We start from the raw sequence: 23,180 nt of genomic DNA, 5'->3' as shown, positions 1-23,180 counted from the left end.
AGCTGAATACACATGAAGAAACTTTATATACAATAATACACTATACAAATGTCAAGTAAAAAAAAATACTTTGCCTATAGGTAAAATCAGGAGTCAATGGGTACCAGAGTTGTTGGTAATAATATTTCATGCCCTCTAAGAAAATTAATTTTCTTTTTACATTTCTATTCTGAACAATTGAAACATCGAACTCTATGAAACATACGTTACTGAACACAAGTTCCTGTGCCTGATGTACAGTGAGGCCAACATCGGAGTCTGGAGCAGAGAAAGGTTTATTGCAGAGCCATGCAAGGAGACATGCAGCTCATGCCCCCAAAACCCCAAACTGCTCAAAGGGTTTCAGCAAAGCACTTTTAAAGGCAAGGTGAGGGAGGGGAGTGGTTAGTTGTTGCAAACTTCTTGGTGTCTGAATCCTTTGTTCTTGCTGCTGTCCACGTAGGTCAGGTCATGATGTTCCTGTAAACCTCCAATAAAACAAATGTTATTCTCTGTTCTGCAACTTTATATCTCTATATGAATGGACTGTTAAAGGTCAGAGCCCTGAGAATAGGCTACCTCGTGTACTTCAGGCTATAGGCAACATTCTTTTACAAAAGGTGCAGAGCCAGCATGACTAAGCACAAGCGATAGAACAGATCTAATATGGAGTCAGAATTTGTTCTTCCCTATTACACATACACTTACTTTCCGAAGATTTCAAACTCTAGAAACAGGGAGGTGGATATATTTACAATATAAGTAATTTATCCCCTGGTTCTTCTCATACATCTATGTCCATTACTTCTCTATTTCTTTCCTTGGGTTCTTTTTCTCTCTTTTTATTTTTTCTGTTTCTCTTTGTTCTCTAGCTTTTTCTCATCACAATATTGTCATATACCATGGACTTAATGACCACTTAACAAATATTCCTCAATCTGCATTTTTAGCTCAAAAATTTCTCCTGAACTGCAGAGTAGTGTACACCTAGGTATTCACAGATACCTGAGATCCCAAGCCCCTAAACTTGTTCCTTTTTCTGTATTCCGTTCCTTGGTCATACTCCATTTAAATTTATTCTCCACTGGAGTTAGGGTTATCTTTCTTAAATGCAAACCTGATCATCTTAAGCCCTTATTTATTAAACCCTTCTATTTTCCATCCCCTTTAGAATTCATATCTGTTTATCTTTCCAAACGCAACTCCTCACAGAATTGACTTGTGGTTTTCCAAATGTGTTGGACAGCTTCTGTCCTTCACCCTACTGTTCATGCTGTCCTCTCTGTCTGGAATGGCCTTTCTGATCTTGTCTGCTTAGCAAGCTCCTGTTTCACATTCAAACAGTCAAAATGTCTTCTGTAACATCTGTCACGATATCCTCTAAGAAATCTGACCTGCCCGCCAGCTTCTCCAAACAGGATTAATTACTTCTATTATTGTACTTTGTACACTGTATTACAATTACTTGTTTATGTACCCTTCTCTCTTACCAGGCTCTGAGTAATTCAAATATGAGGTCCATACCTTATTCACTTGAGCACATGGCTTACAGCACAGTTTCACACACACATAGATGTTTAATGCTTGTGGAGAGCAGTTCAATGAAGACTGCAACGTTGTTACACAATTGATCTCTGAACTGGTTTGAGTCTATCTGGGCAGTGAGGAAATGTGGATGTGGAGAGGATATTACTTTTGTCTCTTACCTGTTCATATCTATTCCTCTGGAATTTATGTATTCTGTTAAGAAGATTCTTTCCTGGGTGGAAAAAAATAAGACTGTTTTCAGTAAATATTTTCAGTGGATTTTCTATCATCAGGAAGTAATAAGAAAAATACTCATTGAATGTAATTTACAGAGAAAAACATCATTCATTCATTGAACACATGTTCTCTGATGACCTACTGTCTGCCCAACACTGTTCTGAGCATTTGAAATATAGCAGTGAATAAGGCAGACGCAGATCTCCACCTTCATAGCAAGCAAGCAAGCAAGAAAGAAAGAAAGAGAGAAAGAAAGAAAATAAAGAAAGAAGGAAAGAAACTTCATTAACAGAGAAAAGACACTTATCTTTTCCACAGATCTTATATGATTTCTTACTCCAAAATCCTCCTTCCTACCTCCCTACTTTCTCACTTTAGGACATTTTACAGGCTTAAAAGAAAAGGCAAATACAAAAACTGAAATGTTCTCAGAAGGGCTAGCTTAAAGCTCATGACAGATTTTGGAAATGGAGTGTTCATGTATACTTTGTAGAAAAAGTGAGAAAAGACCGCCATTTTTGGTAAGGTTAATTGGGATGCCAAGGATAGAAAATCAGTGTGCTCTGCAATATGGGTTCCACTACCAACCTGTGTTTTTGATCTAATAAGTTTTAAAAAATATGTTTTGCTAAATTATTGTATCCTTGTCTCCTCAGTCAGAATGAATATATGTGTGTGGTTTGTGTCAAGGCAGCTCTTCAAAGTGCAGTTGATCTGATACTTATACTGTTGGAGTGTGTGCTCAGTAATTTTTCACTCAAATGGACAGCATGTAATATTCAGCCATCCCAGGGCAGTAATAAGTCGTACTCTCCACTTTTTGACGATTCTTTCAAAAGATTTGATGAATATGTATATCATATGACAGTAAGAGCTATGTCTGCCCATTTTCCATCTTTTCAACTGGTTGTAGTTTAGTTGCCTAAAACCAAAAGTTTACAGTGCATAACCACGTTGGAGAATGGAAGCAGAATTTTAATGGATGTCAAACAAGAAAAGCAGCAGACACCTAGAGCAAAGTGTTCTACACCCCCCTTGAGTAATGATAGTTCATTTATGTGGGTGAGAGCCAAGTCTGCTTGGCTAGGAGGCAGTTTTTAATAGTGTATGTCAGGGACACACAATGAAGTTTTCCATGTATCCTCACAGAGGAGTCTTACATTCCTGAAGTAATGATTAATGAAGTTTCTGTGCTAGCATTTTAGTCATATGGATTTTATTTTCTCCTTCGTTTAGTCACAGCTTTTCTCATTTTCCTTTATGGCCAGCTCCTGCCTATGCAAACACACTTAGGCAAAAGCACAAGAACAATAGTTCTGGAAAATGTAGGCCAATGTTGCTGAGAGCCCTTGCCAGAAACTAATTTTAGTTAAAGAGATCTGACTATTTTCAAGCCATTCACTTTCCACCCTTCCTACCAACCCTGGAACATTACAGATGAAAGTGCCTCACGGAGTTGGGAATTTGTGACAAGAGGGTTCTTTAAACCATTTTCATCATTTTATAACAAATTCAAGAGTTATGCTGGGTCAGGGGTTGGTGACCTTTGGCATGCACACCAAAAGTGGACTGAGAATAAGGGACAACATTTTGGATACAGTCTTCCTTTCTGACAAACACTCCTTTCCTTCCTCCAGATAGAACTTAGCTCCAGGAGGGCTGCATACCCACCAAAACCCTCACCCAGTTTCTTTCTTTTTTTAGGTTGGCTTCTAGTTGCTAAGGTGTTAACTGCTAGATTAAATGAGTGAATTAAGGGCAACCCCTCCCAAATCATTTGCATTTCAAAGGAGATAGTAAGAGATTGGAGAGCCAAAGGCAGCTTTAGTCCTGGAAGGAGAAGCAGAGGGTGCTATTTTCAGACCTGGACAGCTAGGTTTTCTACTTTGTACTCTGCCTCTTGCACTTACAGCCAAGATTATAAGTAGATGGTTACAAATTGGTTCCTTAGGTCCAAACTCCATTTTCATAGCTATTTTTTTCTATTCATAGCTTCAACAAAAATAATCTTAGACATATTTTACAAACATCAAAATCCTTACCATGTTATTCCTCAGGCATCCTAGTTTTTATTTGGAAAATTTAAATTCCTGTCAAGATTTCTTTTTATGGTCATCTAATTCTAATTCTTTGACCAGTGTCACTGCTTTCTTTTGAACTGTCTCCAGGTTATCTTTTTTCTCTTAATGGTGCAGTCAATAACCAAATATATCTCTAGAGTAATAGTCAACATACGGAGATGTTTGAAAGAAAAATTTCTACAGGTGACGTTGTTTTTTTACTGTTTTAAATTTATTAATTCCAAGCATAAAATGATTGATGAATTTGAACCTATATCTTTTTATATATCCAAATGCAGCAAGATTCACAATGACTTTTGGGAGATAGCAAAGCTAAGCTGAAATTATAGCCGTTTCTTGTTCAATTTGCAGCCCCAGTCTAGACCCTTAAAATTTATTCACAACCATGCACAGTACATTTTTACTTGATATTTCAATAATTTACTTTAAAATTGTACCATCCAATGTATGTCTCTTTAGATAACTCAACCTTTTCCTGATTATTTTTCCAAACTATTTAGATTTTCTTGTATTTTAATCAAATATTTGAAAGGTTAAGCAACGCCTCCTTCCAGGATTTCATGTTTAAAATGGATAAACAGGATCCCCGTTTCATCATCCAAGTTGTGGATAAAATGTGTAAAAGCCTTTGGCTTACCTTCTGGCTTGAAACACATCCAAGCAGTCCTTCTTAATTGGTGTCCTAGATTGTATAAATTAGGAACACTATTTCTTTAACGCTTGACCACTGCCACCACAGTCTGGGAAATGAACACTGAATTTCCAACCCATTTGCCTAACTCGAACATTTCACATTACTGAGACAGAGTTTGGTAGGCAGAGGACAGATGGATGCCCTAGGCAATGCTATCATAAGACATTAGAAAGTATTTTTGGGGAGTGAGGTGGCTTGGGCACAGAATGGGAGAAGACAAATTCCTGAAGGGCAAGAACTCTAGTCCATTAAAAGAATTCATAACAGTCAGTGCATTAGCCATGAAATATTTGAAGAATATATTCAACATTAATTTGCAGAAATTACGTACCCTCTAGGTGTAAGATGGTAATTTATTCTTTATGATAAATATCAGAATTGATGGGGGCTTCCCTGGTGGCACAGTGGTTGAGGGTCCGCCTGCCGATGCAGGGGATGCGGGTTCATGCCCCAGTCCGGGAGGATCCCACATGCCGCAGAGTGGCTGGACCCGTGAGCCATGGCCGCTGAGCCTGTGCGTCCGGAGCCTGTGCTCCGCAACGGGAGAGGCCACAACAGTGAGAGGCCCGCGTACCGCAAAAAGAAAAAAAAATATCAGAATTGATTAATTGTGAAATAGAGTGAGAGAGAACTTGAGCTTCAGTCAGATGATTGGCTCTTGGCCCAACTGCATGGCTTTTTTAGCAGTGAGGAACCACAAATAGCCCAGTGTCACCACTGGTTAAGAGTGAACTGGCCTATAATCCATGTTTATTAAATACTAGGACAGTGTTCTTTCCAGTACACCATCACTCGCATTATAACTTTCCTAATCACTATTTATCAGTCTAGCAGTTCCTTTCAGTGACAGTCATTTACAGTATAGTTGAAATGTATCTATCTCAATTGCATTTCTTCTGAATGAATTACTGCTTTTGCTATGCTCTGATAGAAGTTTTATTAATAGTAGCTATCAATTTCTATTAATTTTGTTGCTCAACTTTATTACCTTGATTTCATATTTTGCTTATTTTTATCTGACTTTTCGCAGTGTTTTACTTAAATTTAAAGAGAGCAAAAAAGGTAACCTTCATATACCCCCAAATCAGATAATTATAAATTTTCAGTTGTTTTATTGAAACGTTCCAAAACATTTCCAAACTGCAGCTAAAATGCTGAATTCTAGCTCTATCAAATATGCCATTTCCATCAAGAAAGAAAAAGAAAATATGCTGCAAGGGTCTTCCTTTACAGGTTGTCCCCCGCCACCCATTCTGATTTTAAAAAGTTGCCTTTCTAAATCAAGTACTTTCATTTTATTTTTTTTTAAAGTATGGTGTATTTCTAACTGTAAACCCTCAAATATTGTATATGTTCTTGACCGGGGAAAATTTTGGAATTTACAGTGTGTCAAGGATATTCTAATTCTGCTAATAATTTTCATGGCAGATGATTTGAGGACTTTTCCACAGACTAACTTCTGGCTCTTATTTCTTGGCCACAACCCATGTACTTCCTGCACCAGGCACCACAGGGTATGTTCAGATCACAATACAATCTCTAGCCCTGCACATTTATGTCATTGTACTAAGTTAGCTCAGTGAGCAGTTGAAATATTTATAGAAGCCTTTCCTAAATGTGTATAACTAACAGTAACTTAGCTACACAGGGAAGTGACTGCAAACCTCATAAATCTATTCCACTAAGCCAAAGTAAATGTGTCTTCAACTCAGCTTCCCCTTAGCTAGACCTCAACTCTGTCCATGGTTTCTCTAATACAATGGTGTATGGTAAGTGTTTAACAGCCAGTTCCCCAGGACAAAAAGGTTGAGTATATATATGTACATATATTTACTGTAGATTTTACACATATAAAGGATTTATACATAATTTTTAACTACTAATAAGATATACAATACTCCACTGTAAATTCCTAACACACCCAAATTGATTTTCATAGAAAGTTTCCCTTGATTTTTGCTGAACTCTTGGATTGGTGACCAACCTATGGTTTCCATTCAACTATGATTTGACAAATGCAATTGCATCTCTTTTCTTATAAAAGGACGGAAGAAAATAAAAATAGAAACAAAAGTCAAAGACAAAAACATTTTAGGTGAAAAGAGTGATAGTTGTTGAAATCTTTATCCTCATTCCCCTGCCCCATTTCCAGGCTAAGGGGCAGTCCCTGTCAGCTGTTTCCTTCTAGGAATTTTAACGGAAACAGCATGATGTGGTGAAGAGGCCACTACCTAGGATCCAGTTCTGGTGCTGCCATGTACTCTGTGTGATCACAGGCAAGTTCTTTACCTCTCAGTTTCTTCATTTGAAATTTGGGGCAATAATAGCACCTGCGTCATAGGGTTTGTATGATTAAATTAGTAAATGTAGAATTTGGGGCACTTAATAATGAATTAGGACTAAAAGAGTTAATATATCTTAGCACTTAGTACATGGAAGAGAGAGAGCTACAAAGATGAAAAAGACATAACCTTTGCATATAAATAAAGTTACAACTTGAAAAAGAAAGCATTGCAAACCAATTTGAACTTTGGAAATGTACTTTTAGTATAATACAGGCTGTTCTTTGAGGTCATCACCCCCTTTAGCTTACATTCATTGATTCACACATTCATACATTTAGCAAGTATTTATTTAGCAGATAATGGATAGAAGATACTGTATGAAGCATAGGATGAATAATTATACTATAGTCTCAAGAAGCTTGGATTAAAGTAGTCAAAAGTGTACACACATATACACACACATCTTTAAAGAACGATAATATCTGGTAAGCGTATGAGCACATGCAAACAATCTATCTGTGAGTTCAGAGATGGGGGAGAGAGTTTCTAACCAGTACGCTCTAGATAAGGAATAATAGAGGTAGAGGATTTGGCCTGACCCATTGAAACAGAAGGGAAAACTGATCATTCAAAGGCTGAATTTGTCACCAGGCTAAAAATGCACAATATTTAGAGGGTTTTTTTTGTTTGTTTGTATTATTTTCCAACATTTAAACATTGGAAATTTTCTCAGAAACATCTGTGTTTTGGGCTTTTATTGAAAAATTGGAAGACCTGACAACATCCTTAACCTCTGTTCCAACATTGCCACCATCATTTGGAAGCAAGTTATCTTGGTCCGTTCAGGCCGCTACTACAAAATACCATAGACTGGAGAGCTTACAAACAACAAGAATTATTTCTCAGTAGCAGAGGCTGCAAAGTCCAAGACAGGGCACCAACAGATTCAATGTCTGGTGAGAGCCTGTTCCCCAGTTCATAGGCTGCATCTTCTTACTGTGTCCTCATATGGCAGAAGGGCAGACAGGGGAAGCTAGCTCTCTCATGGCTCCCTTAAGGAGTCCCAAATGTGAGGCAAATGCTAATCTAACTCACTCATAAGGGCTCCACCTTCATGACCTCACGTAATTCTAATTACCACCCAAATGCCTCACCTCTTAATACCATCACATTGGGGTGTAGCATTTCAACATATGAATTTTGGGGGGACACAAACATTCAGTCCATAACACCAGTAACAATTACCCCTCTAGAAGGGGCATCCACTCTTTCCACGTGGCAGCAGTACCCACATACTCAAACCTGTGAACTGGATTCCAAACTTGCAGCCGCTGAAGAACAAATGGCACACAGCAATTAAAGACTTCAATTCACTAGGTTTACACACTGTTTGGCTGCCAATCACAGTCACTCTTCCACCTGTTTGGCTTTGTTGAGAGGCAAAAAAATGTACTCAGCAATGACACGTAACGTAATTGAACTTGTCAACTCGCTTCACAAGTAGATCAGTGACATCTTGCATTGTTACAAAAGGCACTGACCACACCTTTCCAGGATGTGTACCATATCAGAGGAGGGCTCTAGCCCAAAGTAGCAAAAACACCTCTGAACTGCTCTTCTCCCCACTTACCCCTGTCTTGATAGTCCTGTGTTCCTTTTCTTTTGTTTAATTGTGGTAAGATTTATGTAACGTGACATTTACTATTTTACCCACTTTAGGGCTACAGTTCAGTGGCACCAAGTACATCCACATTGTTGTACAACCAGCATCACTGTCCATCTCCAGAACTCCTTTCATCTTGCAGAATGAAAACTCCAAACTTATTAAATATCCTAACCCCTGGCAATCACCGTTCTTCTTTCAGTCTCTGTGAATCTGACTACTCTAGGTACCTCATGTAATTGTATGTGGAATCATCCAATTTTTGTCCTTTCATGACTAGCTTATTTCATTTAGCATAATGTCTTCAAGGCTCGGCCATGTTGTAGCATGTGTCAGAACATCCTTCCTCTTTAAGGCTAAATAATAGTCCAATGAAAATGTTAAAACACACTTTGTTTATCCATTCATCCATCAGTGGACACTTGGGTTGTTTCCACTTTTTTGCTATTGTGAATAATGCTGCCATGAACATGGGTATATGAATATCTGAGGTTCTGCTTTCAATTCTTTTGGGTATATACCCAGAAGTGAAATTACCAGAAGTGGTAATTCTGTGTTTAATGTTTTGAGAAAACACCGGACAATTTTCCACAGCAGCTGCACCATTTGACATTCCCACCAGCAACACACAGGGGTTCCAGTTTCTCCACCACGGTCATATGGTCCTTTATCTTTTCTCCCCTCCCTGCAACAGAAACTTCCTTTTCTGTGGCAAGTTTGAAGTCTACCTTAAAATATGGTGTGACAAAAGAAAAATATTAAAATAAGTGTCAGAGTAAGGTTCAGCTTGAAAATTCCACAGGACTAGGAAAAGGTCATGTAACACAATGCTTTTGCTAGGCACGTGGAAAGCCCTAATCCCCCTTCTTCCAGGGAGAAGTTTGATCCCTTCTAGTTGGAGAGATTTAATGTGTTAAAATGATTGCGACTTGAGCTTAAGGAATTACGGAATTTTAATAGTTAGCATAAAACATCCAACACAGACATACTTAAAAATTCTATACAACACAGGAGGAGAAAATTGGGAATAAAGAACCAGCTAAAATAAATCCCTTGCGTGATATTAAAAGGAGGCCTGGGGAACTATTTCCGTGACTATGTTTGCCAAATTGTACAGTAAATATATGAATGGGAATGATGCTAGATAGAGCTTTTAGATATAGTTTTTTGTTCTTATTCAACTTGCATGTGTAGTTTAGAAACTAGAGGATCTAGAGAGCAAGGGACTCAGCCTCCATCACTTGCACTTAACAGAGACTCAAAGATGGACAGAGGAGAAGGAGAGCTTTCTAGTAGAAAAAAGAGAAGGCTTCAGGGTGTAGCAGCCACATTCCTTGCCATGTTCCATGCCAGTTATTTGTTGGGGGTGGGGCTGGTCATCCAATTAAAAAAAAAAAGAAAGAAACTAGGGAATCTAAATTTAATAGGAGGATATGACCATTCTTGTAGAAGAAACGGTTTGGAGGCATCATGATCTATGCAGCCCAAGAGACTCTGACAATGCAAAAGTGGTCTGCAAAGGTCTACACCAGGTGTCCTCCTATTACTGTAATAGCACCAAGTAACTTGGAGATAAGGGAAGTTGCACTGTATTTGAGGGGTGGGAGTAAGGCCAAAAAAAATTCTTATCTCAGATAAAGTTGAGTAGTATCAGAGATAGGTGTCTTATTGACTGAGATCCACACAGCAAGCCTCATGCCCTGGCTCATTTATCTCCCCGCTCCAGGAAGAGGAAGAATGATGATATTTAAGACCCTTGTGCTCTAGCATTTTTAGGATCCTTCTTATAGTGCTTGAGTATTCGTTCAGCTTTTATTTATTTTCTTACTGTTGTTACATGTATTGTTCTACTACTTCCGGATTGGGATGGCTCGGTGACGTATCACTGTCATGCTTACATTTATTTATTCCAGTTAAATCTTTACATATGCTATCAGTTTTTATTTCTATAATAGGTTTTAATACAAGTTCATTTTCCTAAATGTGATTGATTCCGGTATCGTTAGGTTATCTCACCATTTTCATATGTCTTTTGTACTTTTTTAGGAGGCGGCATCTAACTAGCGTAGTTGCAAACTAAAGTACCCTTGCTCAAAAAAGTTCATTTAGTGAGTCCCCATAATACCTGTTATTTAACCAGAGAAATTAACCTTTGGAACAAAATGTGTTCTTCTCTTCAATCAGCAGGTCTCTTTAGTGTTCTCGCTTCTCAGACATGCTGTGCTTTAAAAGCAGATTAGAACTGACAACAATTAGTCACATGTCTGAATTTTAGACGGAAAATAAAAATGAGCTCCTGTGCACAGGAAGTCCAAAATTCATCTTTCTTTCGCCTAAGGTTTTCTTTCTTCAATATCAGTTATCAGTTTAATATAATATTGTTGACTTAACAATGATATATTTCAAGCTGAAGGCAGAAATGAATTTTGCATTAATAAATTGTTTGGAGATGGATTCAAAGAGTATTTCATTATATAAGAAGGGTAGCTATAAAACATGTTTGGTGGTCTTTCCATCATTACTACCTGTGGCCCATTTGTGGGGATGACATTTATCAGTGTGACAGGGAATATTAAGCAAGTGATAGACAGTTATTAGCTGAAGTCCTGATATATTTACACCGTGGGAAAATGCACTTGGTATTTTCTTTCTGGCAACTGGTCGGCTGTTCATAATTTTATGGAAAATTGATTAATCACACATTTAACTCAATGCAAGATCTTCTGCACTGTAATAAATTATGGCCATTAATCAATAAGTACAAAGTAATTCCAAGAGTCTGGAGACATGCTGGCTTCTAATAGAAAAACTTGCACTTAGGCCTTTCTGCCAGTGACCACTTCATCTGAGGTATTTTGCACTTGCCTCAATCCAATTAGATGACATAATTAATGAACCTCAATGCTCTTGATAATTTGTTACACAAAAGAAAGAATGCTTTGGCACATCCATTAAAACCTGATGTATAACACTTTGCAGACAAGGAAAAAAAATTGATGAACTAAAGCAACAGAGGGTCTTATGCTGGGAATCTTTGTGTTCAAGTGTCAATGTGAGAAGCTGCAGTCTTACTTCACGTTGGGTGAAGACTCAGTTGCATTTGTTAAAATAATCCAACGGGGACCTTTTTTTTCCATTAGAAAAGTGAATTCCGCCTGTGTGCAAAATTTCATGCCATCTTGTTTCTTTTATGACAAATTAAATGGTATGATTAGAATAAGTATTCAGGAAGTATTGTTTCAGAGGCAATCTAATAAATGTTTCCTTGGTTAAGTATCAGTTACAGTTTTACATATCACAGTCATTCTGCACCTGTTTTATGCAGCTAACAATAGGCCTCTCAATAGATTTCCATGAGAGAAAGCCTGGGAAGATAAAAAGAAAACCAGTTTGCAGCTAATTCTGTCACTAGGAAACGCCAGGAGTAGATTGTGTTTAGAGACTTTGAAAAACAATTAGCTATGGATTATACAACTGAAAGCCCTTTCCTAACTGTACCTGGAAAATACTTTGCCCATTTAATGCCTTCTAAGCTGTCACTGAGCTTGAACTTCAGTCCCAGTGATTAATGAAAAGCTGCAGGGCACAGCTAGGAGCTAAAGTCTCAATTATGAAAAAGCAGTAACTAGTTTAATGTGCTGATGCTTTTATACTTAAAGTGACAGCTATGAAAAATGGCAATATTTCCGATCATGCTTTAATAATTTATCATTCATTTATTGGCATGTCCAATGTGCTTTACTCCCACTGTTTTTTTTTCTTTTTCTGGGCTCCTGGTGTTATGACACTGAAGGACACAATGTGATCTGGTTCCTTAAAAAACAGACCTTCCCTTTTGGAAGCTGGGACCTACCATCATAAAAGTTTTATGTCTGTCTGTCTATGTTTGTCTGTCTGACTCTATCTATCTATCTGTCTATCTATCTATATATCACCTGTCAATTATCTATGTAATTTCCAGTTAGTGCCAAGATATAGCAGTAGAGTTTTTGAAAAGAGCACAGTCCAGTGACTCTTGTCTCTGTGTAGGTCACGAATTGCCACCTTAATTCCTCACAGACACCTTGAATTATATGCCTTTGGTTATAAGAGAAACTAGACAGGGGTGGGTGGAGGAGTCAACGTAAATCTCCCTGTGCCAAAGGGAAATCAATCCAGATGTGCAGACAGTGGACAAATAGAAGCCAATTATAGAGCAGTAAATGAGGTTGGGGGAAGACACACCATATTTTTGTGGGTAGTGCTACCAAGATATCTTGTAAAGTTATTTAGGTTTAATTTTACATTTTTAACTTCAGGAATGAATTGTTTGTTCAACAGCCATAGTCATTCCCTTGGTTTGTTTTATTAGGTTATATTAGACTGTTTATTATAGCTTGTGCTTGGTAACAGGCCCCCAAGGATTCAGATCACAAGTTGGTAAAAGAATATACCTGCAAGTGTGGTCATAAAACTCAAGTTTCAAGGCAGGTGGCAGTTTTGCTAGTAAAATATTTAAGGAACCACTTGTGACTAAAATGGGCTTAAAGTACTTCTTGTTTGTCCTGGTGGCAGCTCAATTTTGACCCAGATAACAGTGGTGCTGTTCACCAGACCACATGGATCTTGGTTTTTGATGAATTGTTAGGATGCTATTCGAGTACAGTGATAGAAATGGTACACATTGTCATCTCTCTGTGTTTGATCTGCTCCCATAAATAAAGCAGACAGGTGACAACCCATTCACAGGACTGAACTTATTAAAACTGTAAAAGTAAAACTGGAGACTGGGTTTAAAACTCACTTTTAAATTCAACAGGCTGTCTAATTTTCTTTAGATAAAAGACCCAGATATTTGGGGGCAAGGATATTTAATGCATTTTGAAAAAAATAATGCAACAATATAGTTACAAGGAAGAATGATGTCCCTTTTGGGCACTTATATTTAGCCATATTAAGAAGTACAGGACATTGTTTAATTTTACATGGCATTCATTAATTGGTTAATTTTCTTTTTGACCTTTTTTCCTCTGTTTAAGCAAAGCCAAGAGAATATGAGCCCATGTTTATCCTATTTCCTACTACTCTCGAGTCCGTGTAAATAACTTGTTAGTCAGACTGTCTTTACTATTATCCTGTTAGTGTCTTACACAGTACCTTATCATGCTCAGATCACCTTTTCATACCCAGGCATGCTTCTCTGGATTTTTCTCTTTTAAGGACATGATTTTCTTATGCTATTTAACTTATCTAATAACTTTCTTTTCAAAACGCTTCAAATCACTTTCCAGGATTATTCTTAAGCTTAAAGTTGATCATATTCTTTAGGCCTTTATTATATATAGTTCAGATCCATTCCTCCAGCAAAATTTGGCTGGGGACTCTGATAGGTCATATTTTCCCACCCTTTTCTCCAAACATCTGTGAATTTACCAGCACACACTGAAATGTACCATGCATGCTGCCTTGTTATTTTCTGTAGACATTGATCCAGCCATCTGTCCACAGACATTTTCTTACTCACATATGTGGGTGCACACACACACCACTCACACACGTACATACGACACAACCTACACATACATACAACACGCACACACACAACCCGTGCTCTGTTTTGGATATGAATAGATTTGCAGTTATTTAAGGCTATCAGCCTTTGTCTCTCTTTAGTCTAGTCTTGTCCCATATAGAACTTAGAAAAAAGTTATGTTTCTTTAAATAGCTTCATTGCTCCTCCTTTGAAAAAAGGGAAGAAACAGCAGCTTAAACCCAGTTGCTTGGAGCACAGGGATGGAGTAAATATCCCTTAGGTGGCAGAAAACAGCTCTAGGCTCTCTGGATAAGAATGACATGATCCTACCACGGAGTTTTAGGAAGTTTTGGAATTTTCAATTAAACTGTTCCATCTACGGGTAGTTTCCCCAAAGCTATGGGGGCAGCTTGCCCAGATCCTTTTTCCCGCAGATCAGACAAGGTCAGGAAGTGGGAGCAGTGCCAGGAGCTTGAGCTATTAGGTCCAGCTGTAAGATTTTTTCTTCTGTATCTGTCTTGTGGGGTCATTCCACGTACGCTTTGTTTTGATAGATAGTTCCTAACACAGGAGCCGGTTTTCCTCTGGGACGATCTAAACAATCATCATAGGCTTCAGTTTTAGAATGTTTTTAGCTGACATCTTCTCAACATTTTAGGAGGTCTGTATATGTGAACTTATGGTCTTCTTTTTACAGTAATAATAGAACAATAATTACGCTGCTCATGATGATTGCTGACATTTATTACATAGTGTTCCAATATATTTGTATATATTAATTTATTAAAATTTTACCACAATCCTATGAGCTATTCTTATCCCCTTTATATAGAGGGGGAAACTGATGCATAAAATGTTGAAATATCTTGACTGAATCTATACAACTGGCAAATGACAGAGCTGGGATTTGCACGTAGGTACTCTTACTCCAGAGTGTTCACTCTTAATTGCTATGCTATATTTCTAACTAGTATGAATTACTTTCTATTTTATAACATGGGTGAAACATAGGAGAAATGAGGTCATTACAAAGTAGTTGCTATGACAAGGTCTCTAGCAACTGAAAATTTTATACAAAACCCGTTTCTATCATAATCTCTTCTTTCCACACATAGCCCATTTGGCATGGATTCTTTGTCTCTTGATCATAAATAATAAAATGGAGAGAGGAAACTCATCAAGCATTTATTTTTATGATTTTTATTTTTGCGGTACGCGGGCTTCTCACTGTTGTGGCCTCTCCCGTTGCGGAGCACAGGCTCCGGACGCACAGGCTCTGCGGCATGTGGGATCTTCCTGGACTGGGGCACGAACCCGTGTCCGCTACATCGGCAGGCAGACTCTCAACCACTGCGCCACCAGAGAAGCCCAAGCATTTCTTGATAATGTCTCTCAATATCTGGGAAATGCTGCTCAGCCTTTCTGGCGGCAACCATGTTTTCATTTCTGTACCAGCCACTGGATTCCCCTCACTGTTCTTTATCCTATTTCTACCTCATCAAACTGTATCAAAATTGCAAGTGAACATAATTCTTTGGAAAATAGCTGTTTATACCTGTGCAAAATATTATTTCCTTCAGGGAACCCAATATTTCAAATTTCTGACCAGCTACATACTTAATTTTCAGAAAATTTACCATATGTTTGAGTTTTATCTTTCCATTTTGGGTTCTGGAATAGCATTATTTCCTCCTGCTTTTAGATCTCTGAACATGTGCCAAATCTCCACAACTCCATATACTGCTTTATAGTGTGGTACTAAATGTAATAAGCCTTAATTTGTTGATGTTCTCTGAATATTTTATAGAGTTGTTTTATCAGCCAATTTTATATATTCCACTCTTTAAAAATATATCATCTTCACATTTTATCCCATTGTTTTTAGTTTACTATATTTGAGAAAGTTAAGACTCTAGCATTTCAGAAAATATTTTAAATGTTTTAAATATAGTAGGTTAAGCTATAAGAAAATAGCTACCTTCATAAGAAATCATACATTTTCTAAAAATTCCATCATAAACATTCATTTGAGAAAAAGGAGTTAGGAGATTGAGGTTTTCAGACCTATAATAAGAAGGCTATATAATTTAAAATAGTAAAATAACTTATATTATTGAAAACTAAAATAATCAATCAGAAAATCATATCTAGAAACTCCAAGTGAACCTTGAAGTACATTTAGACTGGACCAAAGTCAGTGGGTTTATAGACCATTAAAACAAAAACAAATTGCTACATGGCTCACAACATCAATGGAAGACCAAACAAACAAACAAACAAACAAACAAAAAATATCCAGCATTGAGAAGGCATCTCCTACAATAAAACAGATGTTTATCCCTATACTGAAGCAAAAGAGCTTTAGAAACATGCTCTCAGTACTATTTGCTAATTGTCATTATGTTATAATCAATTGTGGTCCATATTGCATTTCTTAATTAATTGATTTAACATTTTAGAAAATGATTGGTGTTGGTTTTTCAGTAGTGTAATAGAGCTGGTCTGTGCTAATTTGCAAGAGCTGATTGCTACACTTTTAGGAACTTTGAGAACCAGTTGATAAATCTAGCCATTATTAAAATGTAAATGATATAAACTTACAAATAACTTGGGTCTTAAATTCTAAAAAATTCACCACTTCCTGAATATTTACTACATTTTACTATTACCTGTGTCTTGAGTTTATTTATGTCTATTGTGTCTGCATGGTAGAAATAACATGTAATGGTGTTCACGATTCTTTCTGACTCCACATTCAGTGATTTCACATTGCTCACTTGGAATTGATTAGTAAGAGTATTTACACCATAGAAATTGATGAACTCTACAAATTAAGACACTCTCCAACCCTCCCAACCCACCATCTAGAGCTGGTTGTTAAACATTGAGCAGACCACCATTGTTTGGCTTTCATACAAATTGAATTAATACAATGAGATTTTACCTTAGTATGAAATGGGTATTTTCAGCATTCCTAAAAAACATTAACAGGAGATTAGTTGGACTTTCTGATCAAGAATGGTTTTATTTTAGGGACTTCCCTGGCGGTCCAGTGGTTAAGACTCCTTGCTTCCACTGCAGGGGACGCAGATGCAATCCCTTGTCAGGGGGAACTAAGATCCCACTTGCTGCCCGGCACAGCTCAAAAAACAAACAAAAAGAAGTATTTTTTAATTTTAACTATCAGAAACAATAATTAGAATTAATAGATAAACTTAATGCTTACAATCAATTAACAGGTGGCCAGTCAGCAAATACTACTGAGCTCTGTGATATTAGCTGCAGTGAAGAGTACATTAGAAACAGCTGTGTGACCAGTTTCACTTGTATTATATAATGCTTTTTAGGATATTGTCCATTATATTCCATAAAGAACCCATTTCGGAGGACCAAATGGGTCTGACAAAATTTCTCTCCAACTCAAATAAATAGAATTTACTAAATTGAGAGGGTTTGCTTTTCCTTAGCTACTGGACAGTTTTCTCTCATGCAAGTGGTGAATTTTGCAGCTTATTGTGTCTCCACCTTTAGCTTGGCTATTATGATACTTAGAAACAAATATGCAACCCCCTGCCCAGGACAACTGCCCAGAACCTCCTGATCTGCATTTTTGTGTATCAATTTTAACACTGGCTTTATTTTACTGTTCTAATTTTATTTTCTGTTTTGTACTCTATTTTTAGTGGGTATGTGTTAAACTGTCTGGCTAGGATCCCTTAGGTGGGAATTTCCCCTTCCCCACAGCCTAATGGATCTACTTAACCTGAGGTAACCTCATTCTTGGCCACAGGTGATTGGGCCCTGACCTAACCTGAGCCAGATGAATCTCTTTCCTTTGGTTTGGACTTGGGGCAGAGGGAAATAAGTCAGTCTCTCTTCAGGGACCTCTAATTAGATTAAAACTTGGTGTACTTGATGACCTTGTGCTGCCTTGTGGACCAAGAACAAAGGAAGAAAGTCAATAGTGAGAAAACAGGGAGGGTGGAGCAGACGCTGGGCAAGACCACAGTTAGGAAACACTTAGAGAATGTGCCTACCACGTTTGGTTTTGTGTATGTTTGGTCCCAAGGCAGAGCTGCATTCCTGTCCTTGAACCTCTGAGCCCTCCTCAAATCCTTATGGTAAATTCTCTTTTAGGTTTTTATTTCTAGTTGCTTTCTTTTACTTGCAAGCAAAGACTGCTGACAGCACACTAAACGTTATTCTACTATACATATTTTTGTTTGATAACTCTGTCTATTGGTAATGGGGTAGATGTAAATAAATGAAATATTTATAATCAGTGCTATATTATTGCAATATTTTATTTATTTAACAAAGTTTTCCAAGTGATAAAATTGCCTTAGGAAGACAAACCTAGGTACTTCCCAATTAAGTACACAGAAACAATTTATATTTTGCTATTTACATTTAATTTGCTATTTAAGAAGAAAATGGCTTTGTAGTTTTGCTATGTGACTCAAAATTTTACTGCCTCCACCTCAGCCCCTTTCATAATTCCCCCTCCTCCTATGTTCTAACTTAGTGTAGCTTGATTTTCTATTGCTGCTGTAACAAAATTCCTGCAAACTCAGTGCATTAAAACAACAAAGTTCTGTGGGTCTTAAGTGTGTTATGGATCCCACCAGACTAAAATCAAAGCATTGGCAGGCTGTTCCTTTCTGGAGGCTCTAGGGGAGAATCTGCTACCTGTTCATTCAGGTTGTTGGTAAAGTTCAGTTCCCCATGGATATAGGTCTGAGATTGCAGTTCCCTTGCAGGCGTTCCCAGCTGAGGAGTGTTCCCAGCTCCCAGAGGCCATCTGCATTCCTTGGCTCGTAATATCCTTTTCTCCATCTTCAAAGTCAGCAATGGTAAGTGGAGTCCTTCTTACATCTCTTTCTTACACAGTTTGATGGCTCTTTGTAAACAGTGAGAGTTGTCTATGACCTGACTCCTATCTATTTGTTTATCCTCATCTTCTTTGTTCCCTTTCTCAAACCTTCAACCTGTGTATATCCACTACTTTTTGTTCCCTATTTTACCTGTGCACATACTGTTCTCTTTCCCTAAAAATGGTTCCCCCACCGCCACCATTTGCCTCCTTCTGAAACTCTGCCATTCTCTTGGTAAACTACTGTTCACTTCTGAAGTCTTAATTTAAACCTTCTCTGCACCTCTTGGTCCTCTGAGCCATCACTATAATTTATAAGTACCTCTTTTTAACATTCTTCATAATGCAAGAGATATTTTATTTTTTTATATGTGTGATTCTCCTTTTGGATTTTACCTCCTTGAAGTTGGTTACCATATCCTTTTCATCTTTGTGTACCAGTGGACCTAGCATAGTGCCTTGCACACAGATAGCACACAATAGTGCCAAGCGAATGGATCTACAAAAGTAACAAGCTATAAAAAATTTGTAAAATACATATTTTGAATCCAAACTTTTAGCTACTTAATTAGTGCTGGTCTGGAAAATAAACCAAACATTTAGATTTTCCTAACAGTTGAACTTTAGCAGTTGGAAAGATAGAATGGATCTATGTCTTTGGATAGAGTTTAAGCACCAAATGATGTCAGGGTTCCTGAAGATTTGACAATTACTGCATCAACAAGTTACCACCAGTAAAGGATTTAGATATTCACAGGAAGCCCATTTGGTAAGCTTGTTTCAAGATCATTTTTAATGCTTTTTCATTATATCAGTTATAATTAAACTACTTTATATATGTAATTATGTGGCCTAGTAATCGAGACAATATATTATGGAACTGTGTAAAACAAGTCCTACAGATTTGTACTTCTTCCGGGCTCTGTTAGTATTTAATCGGTTTCTGGCCACCCACTGAGCTGGTCTGGAAGAAGCTGCCTTTTGATCCCTTTTATGAAATGACCTTTGAGGGCAAAAATAGATGAGACTAAACCTTAAAAGGTTTGTTATAAATATTCTGTTTGGCATCATGTATCTTTCCAAAATGCCAGAATAAAACACTTAACTAAAAAGGGTAACTTTAATGTTTTAGACAAGCAAGGCTAAGCCCACCACTATAGGCTGCTTGTAATATATGCTGGTCCAATTGGCCACAGAGACCCGCACAACTGCCTTGTCTATGGACCAGCAACAAGTGAGGATGATGAAACTCCTTCCACACTTGATTACAATACCAGAGGTGGTCTTTTGTTATTTTAGTATCCCTTTTGCCCTGTAATCCTCACTCTTTGCAGTCTGTGTAACCAGCCAATGCTCCCATCTGTCATTAGAAGCAACATAAGTACTCAGAAGGGAGGAACAGTTCATATTAATGATGCCAACCTGTTCTGTCCTTCTTTAATCAGAAAAGGCTTATATAAAGCCTGTGTAAAGGGTGCAGGTGAAAACAGCTTATGACTGACAAATGTAACGGGTCCCGAGACTATAAAAGTATATTTTTTATTACGACTAGATACAAGAACAGTGACTGTCATGAAATGATGTAAGATTTCTCTTGAAAAAATGATGTAAGGAGGATTGATTCCTTCTTTCAGTGTTTAAATCTCTGAATCAGATTAGCTGGCCCATTCTCCATCACTTATTCATACAACAAACACTTACTGGTGACTTACTATGTGAGAGGCACAAGTTGCTAAAAATAGAGCAAGCGTCTACAACTCTCCACACAGATATATGCTTTATATTCTCACTGTTATAAGTCAAGGTTTCTATAATTCTTACCATGCACAACTGTTGAATTTTCTTTGTATATGTTTATCTTTAACGTCTCCCGGAAGTGGCTTCTATTTTAGTTTATTTTTGACCAAATGACCTGCTTTTGTTGAAGAAGGACCTTCAAGACAGAGACCCATGATTGTACCATCTCAGAGAAAAGGGTATCATCTCAAAGAAATGGTGTTGGGATGTCACGTTGGGATAAAGAAAAGTCTTGTTAGGCAGAAACTTAATGTGATGTTAAAGGGAGAGTAAGACCAGAAGTGTTTGAAACGACTTAAAGGTCTGAACAAGGAAATCAGAGGAAAAATGAGGCTGTAAAACAATTTCATCATTCAGCATGTAGATTTATAGATGTTTACTACCTGATCTAAGATGACAGCAACTCCAAGAAAAGTTACACACACAAAAACCTCTCTCCCTCAAGATACACCAGAGAGGAAGGCATGTGTAATTGTAGGAGTGAACAACAGATTAAGCTGAAGAAGAAATAAAAGTAGAGAATAAGATGGAGGAATTATGAGAACTAGGTAAATGTAAAGATAAAGATAAAAATTCTTATTTAAAACAGGTTAAAACTTTGAAACTATAAAGTACCTATCCATAGAGTGGCAAATAAGTCAATTATTTGACCTGTCCAAAAAAGGCTTTATAATTTCTTTAGGAACACACACACACAAAGCAAGCAAATTTGGAGAAAGCCTATTGAAATTTTATTCCATTTTTAAATTAAAAATGAATAAATGCTAGTTTGCTAACTTCTGGAATGTTAGATTTAATGCATATAAAATTTTAGAAATATCTTAAAACATTATAAATTCTAATCAGTAATAATGCATTTAAAATTTTGAAAAAAGGAAATAATTACTTACGATTTTAATTGGCTAAGTTAAATAACCTACCATAAATATGTTAACTTAAATTCATTAATATTTTTAATATTAGACATATTATTTATTATCTATTAAATGTCAGAGAGGGACCTTACTGTATGATTTCTAGTAATAATCTATGATGTCATTATTCTATTTTTATATATATTTACATTTAGTTGAATAATTTGTGTCACTTAGAAAAGTTAAAGATATACCTAAGCTTTAGTTTCTTGAGACAGTAAACTTATATTCCTCAGAAGATTGAAGTTATCCTCTAAGCATTAATTTATTCAATGTGCTTGTTAGGTGGGAAGAAAAGTAGGTTGTTAGTAAAAATCAGCACAGGATATTTACAATTTATTATTCTATTTCACAGCAATAGCTATTGCTAGTATTTTAGTGTATGTTCTTTTCTTTCCCCCAATGAACATAATGTCTCTATATTTGTACTTTTAAAATAAAACGCACTGTACAATGTGTGCTGTTTGGTAATTTGCTCTTCTACTCAAACTCAGTGTATCATAGACATATCTTTCAATTTCAACAAATAAAATAATGGCTGAATATGTTCCATATTTTTAAGTGTACCATAATTACCAACATATTGATGAGCATTATGTTAACCAATTTTCTTCTTTCTAAGCATGATCTTCTATATACATCATACACATCCTTAGGCATGTGGGGTCAATGGTGTTCATGTTTAAAAATTTTTACATATTTTTAAAAGTTGCTCAAAAGATTGTACTAATTTATGTATTCATAAGCCATACTGTTTCGTTGTCCTGAATTTGGGACAGTAGCAGTTATTTCTACTTTTAATCTTTGCTAATATGATTTTGGAAAAAAATGACATTTTCCATCAAAATTTCTAATTTGTATTTTTAACTAGTGGAGAGGTTGAACTTTTCTTTAACCATAAATTTATTAGTGCATTATAATCCTTCTTTTGTATGGTTTCTTCAATTCTCTTTTTTAATTGAAGTAAAGTTGATTTACAATATCACATTAGTTTCAGGTGTACAACAACTAGGTCCTTTTTTCCACTGAGGTGTTTCTCTAGTTTTTGTTGATTTGCAAGAACCTTTATATATTAGTAATTTTGTCCTCATACATTTCAAATGTCTTTCCCCAGTTCAGCATACAAAATGAAAAATTTTTTAATATTTGATATGCGGTGAACAAAATACGTCCAACCACAGGACAATAGGGAAATTCTTATTTTTCACTTTAAATTCAAGTGGAAGAAAGAAAGTGTCAAGGAAGCTGTTTTTGTATTCTCTTTTAAAATAAATTTCTGTGACAATTTGAGTTAATTTATCATTTCCAAGATGCTTGAGACTGTTTGAAACCCAGTATTAACTAAATTACTTATGCCATTGTTAAATAATAAGCTGTTTAAAATATTAGATTTTTTGAAAAATTATAGAAACAAAAGATATAGACTAAATATATATTCTAAAGATATAGACTAAATATATATTCTATATATAGAATTTAATCTCTGAAAGACTTAATTCTTAATCTCATACTATGACTTATTTGATTTTAGATACAGAATGAAAATCTTCATCTTTACAGATCAGCCCACAGGTAGAAATGGCGATCAGCTGGCTTTTCCCCAGGACACCAATAACCC

At 36.6% G+C, this 23,180-nt stretch overlaps 1 long non-coding RNA gene across 1 annotated transcript; it reads right to left on the bottom strand.

Annotated features, from left to right (window-relative positions):
• Nucleotides 1–291: 291 nt before the first annotated feature.
• Nucleotides 292–4,563, bottom strand: LOC132520390 (uncharacterized). Its single transcript, XR_009540542.1, has 3 exons — nucleotides 4,462–4,563; nucleotides 1,686–1,738; nucleotides 292–467 (listed from the first exon to the last, which is right to left on the bottom strand). It is a non-coding gene; the product is annotated as an uncharacterized LOC132520390 (long non-coding RNA).
• Nucleotides 4,564–23,180: the final 18,617 nt, after the last annotated feature.

Source organism: Lagenorhynchus albirostris, chromosome 5 (genome assembly GCF_949774975.1).
Source record: "Lagenorhynchus albirostris chromosome 5, mLagAlb1.1, whole genome shotgun sequence".
Classification (NCBI taxonomy): domain Eukaryota; kingdom Metazoa; phylum Chordata; class Mammalia; order Artiodactyla; family Delphinidae; genus Lagenorhynchus; species Lagenorhynchus albirostris.
The sequence above is the reverse complement of the archived record's forward strand: the minus strand, read 5'-3'. Positions and strand labels throughout refer to the sequence as shown.